This window comes from Microtus oregoni, unplaced genomic scaffold (assembly GCF_018167655.1).
Source record: "Microtus oregoni isolate MIOR12 unplaced genomic scaffold, Mior012 000005F_ref0000423, whole genome shotgun sequence".
In the NCBI taxonomy this organism is placed as follows: Eukaryota; Metazoa; Chordata; class Mammalia; order Rodentia; family Cricetidae; genus Microtus; species Microtus oregoni.
In genome coordinates, this window is record NW_024543064.1 from 52,753,352 (window position 1) to 52,771,708 (window position 18,357).

Sequence of the window (18,357 nt, forward strand, 5' to 3'; positions counted from 1 at the left end):
CACAGTTACATGCTTCCCCCAACAAAATCATATCTCCTAAACCTCTACAAACAAACATGCCATCTGGGGACGAAGTATTCAAATATATGAGCCCAATAGGGATATTTTCATTCAAACCATCATTTTTCTTTTCCCCAAAACATGTATTATCTATTTTGGAGACCAAAAACTGTACACCAAAAGGTAAAGTTGTGTAGAGTTTGGAGGTGTTCATTATGGAAGAATATACATTAATTTCTAGAATAATTCATGTCGGATGTTCCTACAACACACTGACTTACATTGGGGGTTGAGCTCACTGAGACAGACATGGAGGATGTGGATTGTCTAATTAAAACTCTCTGGAAATTATATCATACATGATCCTATTTCCTAGATGAGAATATTAGGCTAGATAAGTTAAACAATGTATATGAGCAACTTTCATAATATGCTGGGTCCAGTACAAAATAAAATTTCAGGCCCTGTGTTGAAAAATCATTATTAATTTCAAAATAATGATACATCAAGGCAAGTTCAGTAATCTTCTGCGGATGCCTCTTATGGTTACAAAAGTCAAACACAACATTGATTATCTAGATACTACCTGGCAGAGCTGTGACTTGAACCTGGCATGCTGTGGCAGTTCTTAGACTCAATTCACATATCCCTACAATGGAAGTGTTCATTGGGTGCTTTAATGGAACTGAGATCATTCTGGATTCCTGGGTCTTACTCTAATTGTCTCCCTTGTGAGCGGCTGTGGACTCACTGCAAGTTAAGAACAGAGACTTCAGACACCCGCAGAGAAGATGCTTAATCTTCAAGACAGCATTGGTAGGGCTCTAATTCACTGCTTTCCTCCTCTTAGATTTGACGTCCTACTGGTTAAGAAGGTTGCAGGCCAATCAGATAACATTCAAAGAAAAGAACCACGTTGATGTAAGTGTTTAGGATGTTGGAAGTGGTAAGCACATAGGCTGGAAGAAGCATGACTGTCATCAAATTTCTTCCCTGCGGAGATCAAAGCTCAAGGGAATGAGAAGCTCTCTTGCTTTCCACAGGACTCCACCGCTGACAATGCTCAGGAAACATAAAGGAAGGCCATTACGGCATCTGCTGAATACCCATCAAAAGGGATTTGTTGTCTTGTAAGCAGCTCCAATGAAGAAAATTGATTTTAAATGGATTTTGAAAAAACTTTTAATGTATTGATTTTGTGCATGTATGTGTACATTCCATGGGACATGTGTGGAGGCCAAAGGATAGACAGCTTGTGGGTTGATTCTCTCCCTCTACCATGTGAGGTCTGAGGATTGAACTTGGATTGTTAGGAGTGGGGACAAGTTTCTTTATCCACTGTACCATCTCACTAGCCCACAGGACAGATTTTGACACTTGGATAATAGTTCTGTAGCTCCACGATAGGGTACACAATCAGGATGTACCCTTCAAGAGAAGTACTTGAACATGACATCAACAAGAGGCTGCAAACGATGACTTTGAATACCAGAAGTGGAAGAGTTTTCTAGTTTTATATCAATGCCCACTGGCATTGACATAGAAGTCAACAAGAAGAGATGTAGGTCTACTTTTCTTCTTATGTAAGAAATTGTGTTGGGATCAAATACTGATGTTTGCCATGAAAGCACAAACATCCTTCGGCTATCCTTTGGAATAGCAGTATTTGACCTACTATGAGTCCACACACTTTATCCCACCTACAAAGGTCGCGTGGGTTTAGTGTTCAGTGTAGTGAAAAATAATTGACCCTGAGTTCATAAAAGCTCATCTCTATATGCCACCATATCAAGTGGCAATTCTCATTCTTCAGAGGCATTTTCTTCCCTCTAATTCTTATAAATTCACTGCCATTCTATCCTAGTTATAGCTCCCATTGTGGGGCTTTGGGAGACTCTCTGTGTTTTAGTTTGGGCCTGGATACTGTAAATATTATGTCCAACCCCTGTGGTCAACCTCAGATGTAAGAGTCACCATGCTTACAGACATTTGTGGGGAGAAAACTCCGGATAAATCTGTCTCAGTAGTAATGATGAATTGCATGACTTCATAGAAATGGTAACCTTTGTAGGCAAAAGTTCAGACAGGTTGAGGAATGGAAAATGAGGACATCAGGAGACAATTCCATTAGCTCTAATATAAAGGCAAAGCCAAAAGGGGAGTCAAATTAATAGCCCATTTTGAAAGGGCAGTAGATAAACCAGCCCAACTCTCAAGAGAAAAGACTAAACATGCCCTATTTTTTCTCTTTCCTCCCTAAAGGGGTTTGTTAATTTATACTCAAACTATGCCTGCCTCCATTAACTGAGATTTTTTTAAAAGGAGAAATGGGCTTTTTCCTTTTAAATAAAGTCAATTATTTTCACAATATTTCCATTAATTGGGGAATTTAAATGGAAGCATCTCGGAATTCAGTGTTTTAGTTAATTCAGAAGATCACTATAAGCTTATCCAAATGTTAAATTGTGTCTATATTTACTACTTCTCTGCTACTGAAGTGGATCACAGAGATTCTTTAACCCTGACAAAGTGCTAAGAAGACTTTAAGAAATCTCTCCTGCCCAGCTGTTCATCAAATACTGAACTATATGCTAAATAAGATAAATATTTTCACAGCCCCATTTAAGCCTGACCTAAAACAGGGAACTGTGGAAGTCTGAAAGAAAATGGCCTCCAAAAAACGTGGCATGATTAAGAGGTGTGGCCTTCTTGGAGGAAGTGTGTCAAGGTAGGAGTGGGTTTGGGGGTCTCTTTTCCCAAGCTTCCCTGACTGTGACAGTCAGTTGACTTCCTGTTCCCTGCAAGATATAACACTCACAGCTGCAGCACTACAGCTGCCTGTACACCATGCTCCCCATCATGATGACAATGAACTGAACCTCTGAAACTATACGCAAGCCACCCCATTAAACATTTTCTTTAGAAGAGATGGTTGTCTCTTCACAGCAATAAAACCTTAGCCAAGGGGGCTGGAGAGATGGCTCAGAGGTTAAGAGCACTGGCTGCTCTTCCAGAGGTCCTGAGTTCAATTCCTAGCAACCACATGGGGGCTCACAACCATCTGTACTGAGATCTGGCGCCCTCCTCTGGCCTGCAGGCATACATCGAGGTAGAATGTTGTGTACATAATAAATAAACAAATAAATCTTTTAAAGAAAACCTTAGCCAAGATGGGAATGTTGCTTGTTCCTTTTGTTTTGATTTCTTTCAAGAGACATAGGCTCAAAGAGATGTAATGATGGTAGCTCCTGCCATTTATTAAGCACTTCTGTTCTCCCAGTCAGTTTTAAGTCCTTTAATCTTACAAAAAGTCTTAAATGTAAATGTCATGTTCTTTCTCATCGATGATGAGATAAGAAGGAAATGATAATTGGGTAATGGTGTAAGTTGTCTACAGAAATGTAGCTAGGGATCTGAAATGGGTTTCTGCTGAATCTTGTTCCTTTTGTTTTGTCTTGATTTGTTTTGTTTTGTTTTGTTTTCAGAAAAAAAAGCCACTCATCATCTTTACTTGATGCCACTAGCAGATGCATGGCTTCATCCTGGAGGATCCAGAACACCATTCAACATCCATGGGCTCACTGACCTCACTTGACCACAGTTTACCGCACTGACAGTCTTTTCCAGCTACATATTATTTTTTCAGAAGAAAGGATGCATTTCACCAGATTGGAGGGATTTTTAAAAGTGCCTTACAGTTTTCCCCTTTGGAAAACTTTCCAGGTCACCCAAAGATGTGTCTACACGTATGCTTCCTATGAAGCCCATTCACCTCTCCATGCAAGACTCCAGGGAGCCGGTTAATAGATTGGAAATGGGTGTTCTGTATAGAGACCAAGAAAACTAATTTTTGCAACAAAATAGGTGAAGCTGGAGACCGCTTGTATGAAACAAAATGTGGAACACAGAAAAGATGAGGATTCTGTGTTCTCTTTCAAGCGTGGAAGCTGAGAAAGTTTATCTGAATGTATGACAGTGACTATTAGACATAGAGATTGGAAAATACAGAGAGAGGAGGGAGCAGAGACTTGGAAATAAGTCCCAATTGGAGGCCCTGAGAAGCAAACCAGTAGGCAGCACCCCACATGGCTTCTCCATCAACCCCTGCCTCCAGGTTCCTGCCCTATTTGAGTTCCTGTCATGATTTCCCTAAGTGACAAGCAGCAATGCTAAAGTGTAAGCCAAATAAACACTTTTCTTCCCAAGAAGCTTTTTGGTCATGGTGTTTCATAGCAGCAATAGAAACCCTAACTAAGACAAAGATGGAAATGTTAATTACCCTATTTGATTAACATACATTGTATAACTGTATTGACATATGTACAATTTCCATTAATATGCAGAATTATTACCTATTTAAAATTTTTAGTGTTTGAAGAGATGGAAAGTCTAATGACCTCAGTTTGATCATTACATGTTCTATCGGTGCGTCAGGTCATCACACAACAACAAATGTGTATATGTGACATATTCACAACAAATAAAAATTTAAAGAGAACAGAGACGGGTAGCATCAGCACCAAGGTTACTCCCTTCCTTTTTGGTCTTATCCATCAAGACTACATTCAAAGCCCCCTCTAAGGAACTTCCTACCTGGCTACTTGATCAGCAACACATTACAATGGAAAGTTTGTCAGCAAAGGGGGAGTTGAAATATTTACTAGAATGAATTCTCAATCACTCATACCAATTTTTATATTCTCCTGTGTTCCAGACACTTCTGAGGCGAACCAGTTACAACACCTCCAGACAGGAACTAGGAGGGCTGCGTGGGAAGAGAGTATGGCAGTAGCTGCAGTCAGGAAAGTAACAGATTTTTTTTCAAGTAACATATATAAGAGGGAGAGGCAACACTGGACTCTCCTACTGTGTTTGGGGAGATTTCCTAGTGTGGGTGATGTTTGAGTGTGGTCCTCTAAGAAGAATGGCAATTGTCCAAGAGAAAGGGGGAAAGGTGAGAAAAACCTTCCAGAGAGGAAATGAAACAGCATCATAAAAAATATGTTATGTTTGAAGAACGTGTTTAGTAGGGTAGCAATGAACAAGCTAAATGTGTGGAGGAGGAATCTAAGTGAGGGATGAGATCCTCACGCACAGGCTCCCGAGTCTTGATGCCATCTTCTCTGTACTTAGTATTGCCTTCCTAATCACTTGACTGTATTTTCAACTTTCTAAATGTCAATGGGAAGCAGGTGTTAAGGAAAACTGACTATCATGTGTTGGTGGCACATATCATTGATGCCAGCACTCAGGAGGCAGAGGCAGGAGGATTTCTGAGAGTTCAAGAACAGCCTAGTCTACAGAGGGAGTTCCAGGATAGCCATGTCTACAAAGAGAAATCCTGTTTTGAAAATCAAAACAAAAAAACAAACAAAAGAAAAAGAAGAGGAAAAAAGAAAGAAAAACTATCAAAATCAGAAGCAAATACCTACATAAAGCACAGTTTCCAAGAATCACAATCCCAAGTGTACCTTCTCAGCTTGCTTTAGCTGAGTAAGAACCATGGAACAAAAGGCCATTCACCACAGTGAGAGGAATGTGAGCTGCATGGAAGAAAATACTTTTCCCTTAACAAATTTCCCAAAGGAGAATCACTAATATTTACAGAATGCCGGCATAAGCTAGCCGGGCAGGCGGCTGGGGTGTTGGGGACGCAACCCCGCCGCCCCTATTACTACACTACATATATGTATGTGCATGCACATAGACACATGTGTTCATTTTGTCATACAGATCCAGGCAGGCCAGTCCACGTAGCTGTGGTTTTTCCCTTTCATTCTTAATTATACTCTATTATGTGACTATGCTCCCGTGTATTTGTCCATTTTGATGTCAATAGGGACTACGTGAAGAAATTCAAGTTTCCTTCAAATGGAATGTACATTATTATCTCCATGGGGGGGGGAGGTGAGGATATTGACATTGAGAAAGGGTAAACCAGTTTCCAACGATTGCGTAACCTCATAGCAATGGAGTTTCAACTAGCCCTAGAGGACTCCAAAATCTGTACCATATAATGGGGCTAGTCATGAATTATCTAATCCATTTTTTGGCAAGCTATTTACTATTGCTTAAGGCCTAGACCATGAAGAAACATTTTTTTAAAAGAATAAATATAAGTGATTTTTTGTTCAGAAGAAACATAGCCCCCAAATACTAAGGATTAATTGCCCGTGGGATGTTAATGAGTTTTATGCTTGACCTAGCCATCTTGGTTCACTTTTCTTTCTGGCACAGTAGAATTGCATGTCTTTTCAGATGGTCTTTACTTGCTTGTGGGTTCTTTATTAATGAATTAGAACCATGGGCCTGTGCTCACATTGTATTTATACTTCTTAATGAAAATAATACTTTGGCAGCCTCAGTTGATAACACCTGAGAATTCTAGTTAATATGCCATATCACAAACTACTCTATAGTTAGTGATCTAAAATGATAATCATTTAATTTTCCTGTACTGAGAAACAGCTCATTGTGCAGTTCTTGCTTGGAGTCCATTTGTGATTATAGTCTATCTCCGAAGACTGTAAATCTCCCAAGGCTAGACGAGGCTAGACAGCCAACATGCTGTACTCACCTTGGTGCTCTTGATGTTGGAGATGAGCTGACTATCACCAGCAGCCTCCACAGCAAGGTGATCTTGGGGAGTCAGAAGGTACAAGCAGAATTCCAGGAAGGTGTGTCTGTCTGTTCCTAGGATGACATCCCTAAGGAAGCCAAATCGGCTTGTATGGCCTTTACTGTCCTAGTCTAGAAAGTCACACATACTTCTATGATGCCAAAATGGTTGAAGAGTCAAGATATAGGGCATAGACTTAGCTTCTCTAAGTAAAAATGTCTTACATTTGAGCTACATTAGCACAGAGGTGGCTAGCGTAGAGAGAGAAAAGTGATATAGAGCTAGGGAAGCCAAAAAGGAGAGTTCATGCTAAATGAAGTTAAAAATGGCTTGTCTTCATTCTTACGGGGTCATAGGTAGAGGAATATTAAAGGTAATTAAAATGGGAAATTAAGAAGGATTGATAGCTGATTGGCTCTGGTCTATCCTATTACATCAGCGCTGTAACATTGTGACACCACTATTAAAAAATTACTACTTTCAAAAACCAAAATTTCAAAATAAATTTTAAAAATTCCTTAGAGGAAAAAAATCTAAAATTTTAACAAATTTAATTTACATATTGGATTGGCTTTACATTGTAATTGTAGAAGAGAAATAAGACAGAATGGGGAGTTTCGATGAGCTGGTTAGAGGAAATGAGCTTCATAGGCAGAAAGGAGCTAACGAATGAGGACCACACAAAGGCAATGCTACTGTGGTTACTCACCCCAGTTAACTGCGCCCTTTAAGTTGGTTGCTAGAAATCTCTCGTTTTGTTTATGAAAACTCACTAGTTTCCTAGCTTTGTTTTGTTGACTGGTGACACTCAGCATGAGTTCTTCCATTCTTTTTTTCTGCTGGTTGCTTTCAGGAGCTGTCTGGGGTCTACATTCACCATGAATAACACGGAGAGAAAATGATTTTTAAGGTTTCTTTGAATTAAGCTAATTCCGGCACTTGGAAGGCAGAGGCAGGTGGATCTCTGTGAGTTCGAGGCCAGCCTGGTCTACAAGATGCCCAAGCTACAGAGAAACCCTATCTTGAAAAACAAAAACAAACAAACAAAAAAAGATTTCTTTGATTAAAAAAAAAGTACTCTAAAGCTTTGAAGGAACTAAAACAATATGACAAAACAGAGCAGGAGGTAGGGATGGATTTGAAAATAAATACAGACAAACCATACGCTCTTGTCCTTCCCTTCAAAGGTGTCAGAAATAGTACCGGGCTTTAGGGTTACTTAAGCAGTTCAAAGGGAAGAAGGAGACCAGGACCATGCTAATCTCAGTTTAAATACTGAAATATGATCTTAATTGCACTGCTCGCCAGAGAAGCAAGTCACATAGTTATGAGTACAAAGAAGGCACGCTTGCTCTTATCATTTGAACACTCATTGCATATGCCATTTTGAACTTTTCCTGCTCGGAATATGGTAACTATGGCTAAGAACATCATTATTTGTATTAGTACATTGTTGACTCTAGTGAAAGAGTCCTGGCAGAGCAGTCAATTAATAGTGCCAACAGCCACCTGCATTTGCATGTGACTCCTTCCATGAACTCTGAGCTATTGTTTGAGATAAGGAGGAAAAGTTGCTGGGAACACATTGTCACAGCCCCCTAGTGAATGCCAGCAAGACTTCCTGCAGCTGGGACCCAATGGCCAAGGGGAGCTCATTCTTTACCCACCGGGAAGGTTACTCACTAGGCCCCGATGAGCCACAAAAGGTAGCTGTATTGTGTATTTTATCTTCCATGCACAACCTAGTCCTGTCAGACTCTGCCACAGGAAAAACAATTATTTATACGGAGGAGCGAACTGGCAAATCTCAGGGATTTAGAGGGGAGCCTTCATGGACTCTTCCTTTTCCATCTTCTTTCCACACAGTCTCGTCTGTGCATCAGCCGCATAGACACAGATGTTCCATAGATGACGGCGCTGTGGCTAAGTGGTTTGTGGAAATTCAGGCTAACAAATACCATTCCTAGAAGTTTATGATGCCACTCACTGCGTACACAGCTCTGAGAGCAGTGGTGGAGGCGCCGTTTAACTCTGAGTAGCCCAGAGCATCCTAGTCTTTTTACACATACATGCAATCACATTGAATCATCTTTTGAATCATAATTAATATAACACAAGGGTTTGGGAGCAAGACATTCTCAAAAGAAAAAACAGTGTGGAGACATATATATGTGTAGTAATTTTAACAAAGGTACTGTCAGAAGCAAAGGAGAGAGAGAAATAGTAGAGAAGTGAACCAGTGCATAAAAAAGGGAGGATAGAGAGTAATGCCTGTACCATGATCAGGAATCAGGTCAGGAATACATGTAAAAACACCTGAAAACAAACAGGAAGTGAGAAACCATCTAAGATCACAACTAAGCCTCATGTGCCTTTCTTACATAGGAAACATGGACTTGGAGATGGTAATATCTGAATTGTAGTCATTTGAACTTTGTTCCCTCAGGACCTCAACCTTGTCGTCTCATATACTAGTCAGGTTTCTCTAGACTAACAGCAGTGTGTGTGTGTGTGTTTACATCTTTTTAAAAGATTTATTGTGAGCATTGGTTTATTTGTGGAGACCAGGAAGCCTCAAAATTATTTGCAAACTGGAAACCCAAGAGAAGCCAATAGTTCAACTCAGAAATTTAGTCTAAATTAAGAGCCAAGGTGAAAGGGAGGCCTCCTCTGGTTTAGATCTTCCATTCCATAGGAGTGTGAGCCAGGATCTCAGATGCTAGAGTAAGAGAAGATGGATATTCCTGTACAGGAAGGGAGACTGCCTTTCCTTGGTTTTTGGTTCTATTTGAGTGCTCTGTAGTTTTTGTGGTACCCACCCCATTGGTGAGGACAGACCATCTTTACTTTGCCTCCTGAATCAAAGGCCAATTTCTTCTAGAAACATCCACAGGAAAACATACATAGAAGTGAGTGGGCATAGTTTAGCCTACCAAAGTTCCCGTGGGAGATCAACCATTACAAGTACATATAGCATTGTATATCTGGCTTTGTACAGCACCCTGTAGGAGTGGAAGAGAATGCTTGTCACCAAGGATGGAGATGGAGATATCAGTATCTCTATGATCCTTTTTGTAACATGGCTATGTTATCTAGTGCTACTGAAAGAGGTGCCCTAGTTGACAAGAAGAGAAGCACTTCAAGCAAGTAAACAACCTAATTAGGCTGGTATGAGGACTCTTGTGTGCTTCCCCCGAGACCCAGAAATAGATAGAAGTGCCGCTCTTTTAGTTCTTCCATTAAACCACCTTTATCATGTGGTTTTTCTCTTCCTGATTGTTGACTCCAGCATCCCTGGTATTTTTACCATATTATCACTCTTAGGGTGCCATCCAAATATCACGTTTTAAGGAAGCAATCCTTAAACCTCTCAAACTACTCTCTAAATTTTCATGTATGTTTCTCTCCTGGACACTTATTCTTACTTATAACCTTATTTATGTATCTCCATGATTTGCTTGTCAGACTGTTCCCACACCTGAAAACCTTCCCATCACACCTCCACACACACACAAATCTTGATCATCCTTTAAGGTCTCCTTTGAATTCTACTTTTTGCCAATCAGCGCAGATGAAAACACCCCTAGCCTCCTTTGGTGATCTACAGATGTGACTTCAGACATTTTGAGGCTAACACTTGTCTCTCTGGCCCCCCTCACATAGTTTCCCTAGACCACCAATGTTAATGCAATGTGACTCTAGTTAATGCCCCTATTCTTGGTCTAGGGAGGTATATGTTAAACTCTAGCCTATAGAATCCACTCTGGGGAACTTTTGAGTTAGAAAGAGAAGGGTGGGAGGAGGGGGAGGGTAATGGGAGGCTGGGAGGAGGTGGAAACTTGTTTTTTTTTCTCCTGTTCTCAATAAGAAAGAAAGAAAGAAAGAAAGAAAGAAAGAAAGAAAGAGATTACCTATTTGTCTCGGTAGCTGCAGCTCTATGATACAGTATGTTAGAAGTGTTAAGAGCCACTGTTAAGTTTTGTGGAAACTACGACCTGAGGATGAAGAAAAAAATAAATTCTACACACAGAAAAACATGAACAAGGGCAACCTGTTTCCGTTGCTCTAAGTCTGTTCAATCTTTGCCTACTCTTGGAGCTATGAGATAGCTATAGATGTTTCCAGTAATCTCATGCTTGTTTTATTTGTGTTAAGTTGGGTTTATGTCACCACCAATACAAACGAAGGAGTATGAATTGGCTATTTAGAAAGTATTTGAGATGATATATATAGAGCTAAAACTGCAATGAAGCATCCCAGATTTTAGCATATTGTTAAAAAGTCCTTATCTGGACTTTCTGCCAGAAGATAGTGGGACCCCATGGAACAGTCATGGACATTGGAGTCAGACCTGGATTTGAGGCCAACTCCATTTTCCTAAGGAAGAAATGTGACTTACCGTCACGTGGAGGCAGATCATACCATCCACCTTCCAGCGTTTTTAATCATGTGGTATAATTAATAATGTGTTCGAGGAGCTAACACCGACTCTGGCTCACCAAAGGTCCTCAATGTCCCACATGTTCCTGACTCCATTGAGTGCAATTGCTTCATGATTTTCTGTACCAGTGAGCAAGGAAGACCTGATTGATCTGCCACATATCACTAGCTCACGAGGCACCCTGACTTTAGAGCCACCAAACTGAAATGAAGCATGCTTTATAATTAACGAAACAGGATAGTGTTGGGCATGGTGGTGTGGAGGAGTACCGTGTGGTGCAGGCGGTGCTGACACAGCAGTGAATGAACCCCGAAGCTGCAGAATAACTGAAACATTTCAGGCTTTCAAAGGGACCCCAAATAATCTTTGATGAGTGTTTATCACTCTTAAAGCCAGTCAATGCCCAGAAGGAAAGCAATGGAGAACACCAGCCTGTACAGGCTTCTACGTTCTTAGATGCTATAGCAGTTGGATCTCCATGCTCTGCATACAATCCAAAACAAACTCTCTGCTTACAATTAAAATCCTGCCGAGTTTCCAAGATTGTAGCCCCCAGGGAGTTATTCGAATCCCAGCCTTCTCCACACTGACGCAGCAGCTCGACTTGGAAGGGACAATTAAGGGGTTTCCTTGTAAGTCAGGCCAAGCTTTCCCCCAAACGCATGAAGGAAGTGTCTGAAAAAAAGATGTTTGTGGCTTGTTTTTATGCTGGACTTAAAAAGAGCAATTTCCAACAAGGTCTGAATTTCCTTTTTTTTATCAAGTTTGGAAAGCCTATGCTTCAGCCTCTTTGCAGCTTTTCAGCGGAACAGAATTAGCTCTCCCTTAGGAAACTTAATGTAACAGTAACCAAGTGTCCTCATTAAACAACCATTTATTGGCCTAGTAAATCTGATCGGAACCGGGATAATTTGTGGTCATTTTCTTCTCCAACATAAATTGCTGAATTTGAACTTCCCAAGGCCTCTATTCCTCAGAGATGCCTGAGCAGCATCCCTGAAAAGGCAAATGTGTTTGTGTCTTCTTGGACAACTCTTCCATAAAGAAGTTAGGATGATCCAGAAAAAAAAAAAAAACATTTTCTCTGCCTCGTTTGCTTCAGGAAGCTTGCAAATGGTTTTAGACAAGGTTCAGAGCAAGCGCTTTCATGTTGTAGGTGGAACAGAGAACTTCAATTCTTTTGTAAATCATGCATTGTTCCAAAACCTGGGGATCACAGAGATTTCTCTGTGATCATGCATTCTCTGCTCCATTGGGGAGAGAGACATATAACTAACCCCAGGCAATTGAGAGACGTCACTAAACAAGGACTGGTAGCCAAGATGAGGAGAACATAGGTTCCAGCACAAATCAGATTTCCTTCACATATTTTAAATGAAGAAGACACTAAGTAGAGAAAGTAAACAGGGTTAGGGAACACGCGATGTGTTTCAGAAACCCTGAGAATCCTGAGAAAGAGAAGTCACTGTGTCCCCCAGAATCAGGAGGCATGGAAAGAAATAATGTACCCATTAAAGACTTTTCAGGAAGACCAGCACTGGATTACACCTGGTCATGTTGGGGAGGCACCATAGTAAGAAGGGAACAGGAAAGAAATGTTAACCCTTCTCTCTGATTTTATAGTTTTCTGTTGGTGTTTCCCATTGCCTAAAAGTCAGAGGGAGACAGAAAGTGGATCTGAGGGAGAAAGTGCATAAAGCCTACTTAGCACATCTAGCTTCTGTAAATTTTCAAATATATACCTGCATTTGCACACACAGACCTACACCGTTCATTACGTTAGCAGATGTTTTCAATATGACTAATAGAAATAAAAGCTATTAGAGGCAGTGTACTTGGCTTTCAGGCCAAGAGTGAACAGACAGCTACTGTTTTTTTTAAGATTTATTTATTTAATTTTTAAAGATTTATTTATTTATTATGTATACAGTATTCTCAGTATTCTGTCTTCATGTATACCGGCAGGCCAGAAGAGGGCACCAGATCTCATTACAGATGGTTGTGAGCCACCATGCGGTTGCTGGGAATTGAACTCAGGACCTTTGGAAGAGCAGTCAGTGCTCTTAACCACTGAGCCATCTCTCCAGCCCAACAGCTACTACTTTTAACATCATAGGCCTGGACTGGGGAGAAAATGGAATAAACTGGATCTGTTGCTTCCTGGGGCACAGAGGACACATTTGTCTCTGCACCCCCACACTCTAGTCACCCCCACATTTTAAAGAGAAGTCAGGTTGCTAGCAGAGCAAAGCTCATCAAACGTTGTGCCTTCGGCACATTCCTTGTAAGTGACATTGACACAGGAAAATGGGCTCAAAAGAGAGAAGGGTTCCTGGTGAAAGGTACGTGGGTCAAGTTTGCAGTTCAGTGAGAGGTTCCGTGTGCTTGGAACTTAGAGCAAAGAGAAGAGAAACTGTTGAGAGATGAAGGAAGAATGGCAGTTGGGGCCAGATTGTTTTGAGCCGTGTAGTTAGAGTTTGACCCTAAAACTGGTGAAGAACCAAGCGAAGCATTAAATAGATTTCTCCTAAGTCTAAAAGGTCCTGGTTTATCTGTGTGTGGCTGTGTGTGCCCGCACACGCATGTGTATCAGTCATCCTGAGAACGTATAGAATTGGTGATGTTCAAAATAAGTCCTCAGAACACAGTGTCAGCCAAATGATGGTACCTGAGAATGATATTCAAGGAAAAAGCATGAGAAAAAGGTCAGAGAGAAACAAGAAGAGGATCCCCCTTTCACATAGTTGCCCATTCGTCTATGCTCTCGCCAGTAGACTAATCCACTGATAGCATAGCACTCACATGATGTAAATGCCTCTCCTGAGTACTGCCACCTGGGGGATAATCCTTTAACATGTGAATCTTTCAGGGTGAACCATCATATCCAAATAACATTTTACCCTCGTGCCTCAAAGGGTCATTTCAGTCTCAGAATAAAAGTGGATTTGGTGTATATGTTAGCACATTGCCATAACCCCAGTACTTGCAAAAGACAATTCTAGCATTTCTCAAAAATCCTTGTCCAAGCTTTTCTCTGTAACATAAAGCAAACTAATAACTGTGAACCTCAAAGAGAACAAAGCCAAGCAAAGTAAAACCCAAAGCCACCAAGTAATATATCGCTTTCCAACATGCAGTGGCCAATGCCACCATTTCCATTGCAAAAGTGAGGGATAGAGGAGAAAGGAGGGATGGGACCCCAAAATCTATCAAGGGAAGCATCATTTCATGTAGCTTCACGCTTTGCATCTGGAGCACGTAGTAGGCGGATAGTCCCGTCCAATGTGCTCTAGAAGCACAGCTTCTCTGTCCTTTCTAGCTTTAATCCATGTGGAAACTCCATTGGGATAACTATTCTCTGTCTGTAGCTTTTTTTGGTCAATGCTCTGTATTGTTGGCCTCTCTAATTTTCTGGGGTCTCCAGTGAAACTTTAGCTCCATTCTCACAGATTTAAATCATCATTTTAGGGTTGCCTGAGGGGAATTCAGCTCTTCTATGAACTGCGGGGCCTGTGAGGCTTTCCTTTGTAATATGGGGGGAAATTTACATGACTCTTAAAGTCTTGCATTCTATATGTATATAAAAACTAACATGCACACACACACACACGCACATGCACGCACGTGCGCACACACATGGGTAATGTTAAGATCTTCCAACAGTGTAAGCAGGGGCAGGGCTCATTGGGATCATGATTTTAATTGACTTTGATTGATGGAATGACTGAATGCTGGGAAACACTTCTTTTTATATGGCCATATGGGAGGAGGTTGTGCCAGAGATCTCTTCCCAAAGTAACATCTATCAAATGAGTGTGCATTTGATATCCTTGATGCTGAGGTGCATAGAACCCAACCAATGCCCAAGATACTTTTCCTATTTCTATATACAAAGTGCTTCATATCTTTTTCATGGTGCTAATCTATTCAACAATCACACATCCACATCCCTTTATTCCAACTCCGGGCACTCCTTTTCTAGTCACAGACAAATTTTCAAGTCCTTCCACTCGGTACTACGCTCCTGATTTTCACTCTAAATCCTACTGAATGTAGCCAGCAACACCAGTGTCAAATCTTGTATGCCATATTTGTTCAACATATCTTTTAGCATATTGCTGAACATATTAAAGTTCATTACTTTTAAACTTAAACTCACAGAAAGTCTCAACATGGAAAAAAATGAAAAGAAGTTGGGTCAGACTGTAACAGGAATGGCCTCTGGTCCACTTCTCAACAGAATCACTGTCCCCATATGTAGCTTCATGAACACAAACTCTATAGTTAAGGTTCCTTGCAGAACCCTACTCTCTCGAGCCAGAATTGTCCATTTGGCTTTACTTAGAAAATTCTACACTTCCTCGGGGTTACATCTACAATCGTGGAGAGATAGTCACAGCAGTAACCCAGTTACTGGGTCCCAATTTTCTGTAGAGTCAACTCCTATCACTGGGACAAAATACATGGGAACATACATCAGGGAAGATCTATTTGTGCTCGTTGCTTCAGAGGGCTCAGGCCGAGGTCAGCTGATTCCATTGTCACGAGGTTATACTGAGGTGGGAGTGTGGCAGAGGAGAAGTTTTGTCTTCAGTCATCCAGTGAACAAAGAGAGAGGAAATGTCCAGGGACAAAGTATAGCCTTCAAATCCATGTCTAGTGACCCATTTCTTCCAATTAAGCCCTGTCTCTTAATAATGAAATTCATCTTTGAAGTTATCAGTGAACCTTTGATGAAGTCACCCATGATTCAGTCACCTCCTGACAGCACCACCGGCTGAAGACTAGACCATGAAGACATCACCCTTTTTGGCAGGCACTTCATGTCTAAACAATAACAAAGATTCAACCAGAAAACAGGAAGTGTGACTAGGGAGGAGATAAGGTGGAACATGTGTTTTGAGTTTTGCCATTCCCTGCACACTGCTTTTCTGAGACATCTGTACACTTACCACTACTAAAAGATACATTCTCTTCCTCTTAAGTATCTGATATTGGAATTTTGGGCCCAGAGATAGACATCTGTTTAGCTTTAATAAAAATGTCTTATTAAAAGTTTGTGAGTTTTGTGTGCACCAGTTCCCCTGTTTAGAATTCCCTCTTTCACCATATAAGTTTTTAAAAAGGCATTGATTTTGGTTTTAGAAACTGCTTATGAGGAGTTCCAGATAGGACGAGATTAGAAGATGACCAGTAGATAGTAGCCAATGTCCAAATCAGCTCACTTAAAAAGAAAACAAGGCTCATTTTATTCACTGTTTTGGAGGCAGAAGTAGAAATTCAACCAAGGCAGCCTGACTCCAGAGTTGGAATATTTAACAGCACCCTACGTTGCCTCTCCATTTATATACATATAAAATGTGGCATAACAGTCATATCCAAAGATAGTTATTACCATATTATTTATCCTCGGTAATATTTTGTGCCCTATGAAAGTATAATTTATTTGCACTAGTGTGTTCAAATCTTGAGAGTTTACCTCAATAAACATTTAATACAAATACAGCCATTGTAACCACCACCCAGATCAAGTTATTGGTTCTTTCACTATCCTATTAGGTACAATGTGGCTTTTCCTTCTCAGTGACAACCCATAGTCAATGCCTAACTTCCATCAGCGGAGACTAGCTTCACCTAACTAATAATTTCATACAGGCAGAAATAACATAAAAAGCATTCTTTTTGTAATTACTTCTTCCATTAAACTGTAAGCTCATGTGTGCTGGATAGTTTTATGCCAGTGTGACACAAGTTTTAGCCGCCTGAGAGGAGGGAGCCTCAATTTAGAAAATGCCTCCATAAGATCTTGCTGCAGACAAGCCTGGAGGGCATTTTCTTAATTAGGGATTGATGGGGAAGGGCCTAGCCATTGTGGGTGGCGCCATCTCTGGGCTGGTGATTCTGGATTCTATAAGACAGCAGGCTGAGCGAGTCATGAGGAACAAACCAGTAAGCAGCACCTCTTCCTGGCCTCTGCATTAGCTCCTGCTTCCAGGTTCCTGCCCTCTCTGAGTTTCTATCCTGACTGCCTTCAGTGCACAGTAGTATGGAAATGTGAGGTAAATAAACCCTTTTCTCCCCAAGTTGCTTTGGTCATGGGGTTTCGTCGCAGCAATAAAAGCTCCTTGGTCATTCATGTTCCCATGTGCATACTCCCCCACACAGACACACACATATGTACAATATATACACAAAATACACACATATATACACAAAATACACACATACACACATGTATACACACACATACATAAAAATAATAAAAATAAATATAAAGTTACTATGACTTCATAATGTTTTAAAATCTGATAGCCATCTAGCTTTGTTCCCCAAAATTTTTTAATATGTAAATTTTATGTCCAATAATGCAAATAACTAAATAAGGTAAAGTACGCTAAAACTAATGTGTACCTATAAAAATAAAGTTTATAAAATTTTGAGTCATAAAAAGAATCCTGTCATCCTTGAGGGTGACAACGGAACTATGGGTAGCTTCTCTATTCATTCCGTTTGCTTGCACCTTGGCAATTCTGAGGAGCATGAAATAAGTCTTTTACATTCCATCTCCTCTTTGAATTATTTATTGTGAGATTTGGAGTAACCTGGCCATTATTTATTTTCTAAATTAAAATTTTCCTGCATTTTTAGAATTTTTCTGAACTTTATGTGAATGTTATGAGTGTACATATAAATATATACATGCATAGATGGGCATATGTGTGTTTTTCTTCTTCCAATTTTTACCTGGCATGCTAGAGAGAGTAAATGTTTCAGTGATTTAATTTAGTAATCCTGGAATAACAATCGTTGGGTTTTTACTTTGGACCGGCTACAAATGGGTCAAAAAGCGGCCACGAATATCTGTGCTAGATCCTGTAGGTTACATTGCCCTGAGATGATGCTAGTGTCTAGGTTACATTGTCCTGAAATGCTAGTGTCTAGGTTACATTGTCCTGAAATGCTAGTGTCTAGGTTACATTGTCCTGAGATGCTAGTGTCTAGGTTACATTGCCCTGAGATGCTAGTAAAACTGTTTCCCATCCAGGATACATTGTCCCTCATTTCTAGGAACACAAATAACCATGGAAATGGAAGGCAGAGTAAATACATTTTAGCACAGTGTGTGATTTGAACCCAAGTCACACGAAAAATGGCAGGTTTGAAATGTTAACTCCTAGGAAGAAATCTGGACAGGCATCCTTTCATTTCTGCAAAGTTCTCTCTTTCTCTCTCTCTCTCTCTCTCTCTCTCTCTCTCTCTCTCTCTCTCACACACACACACACACACACACACACAC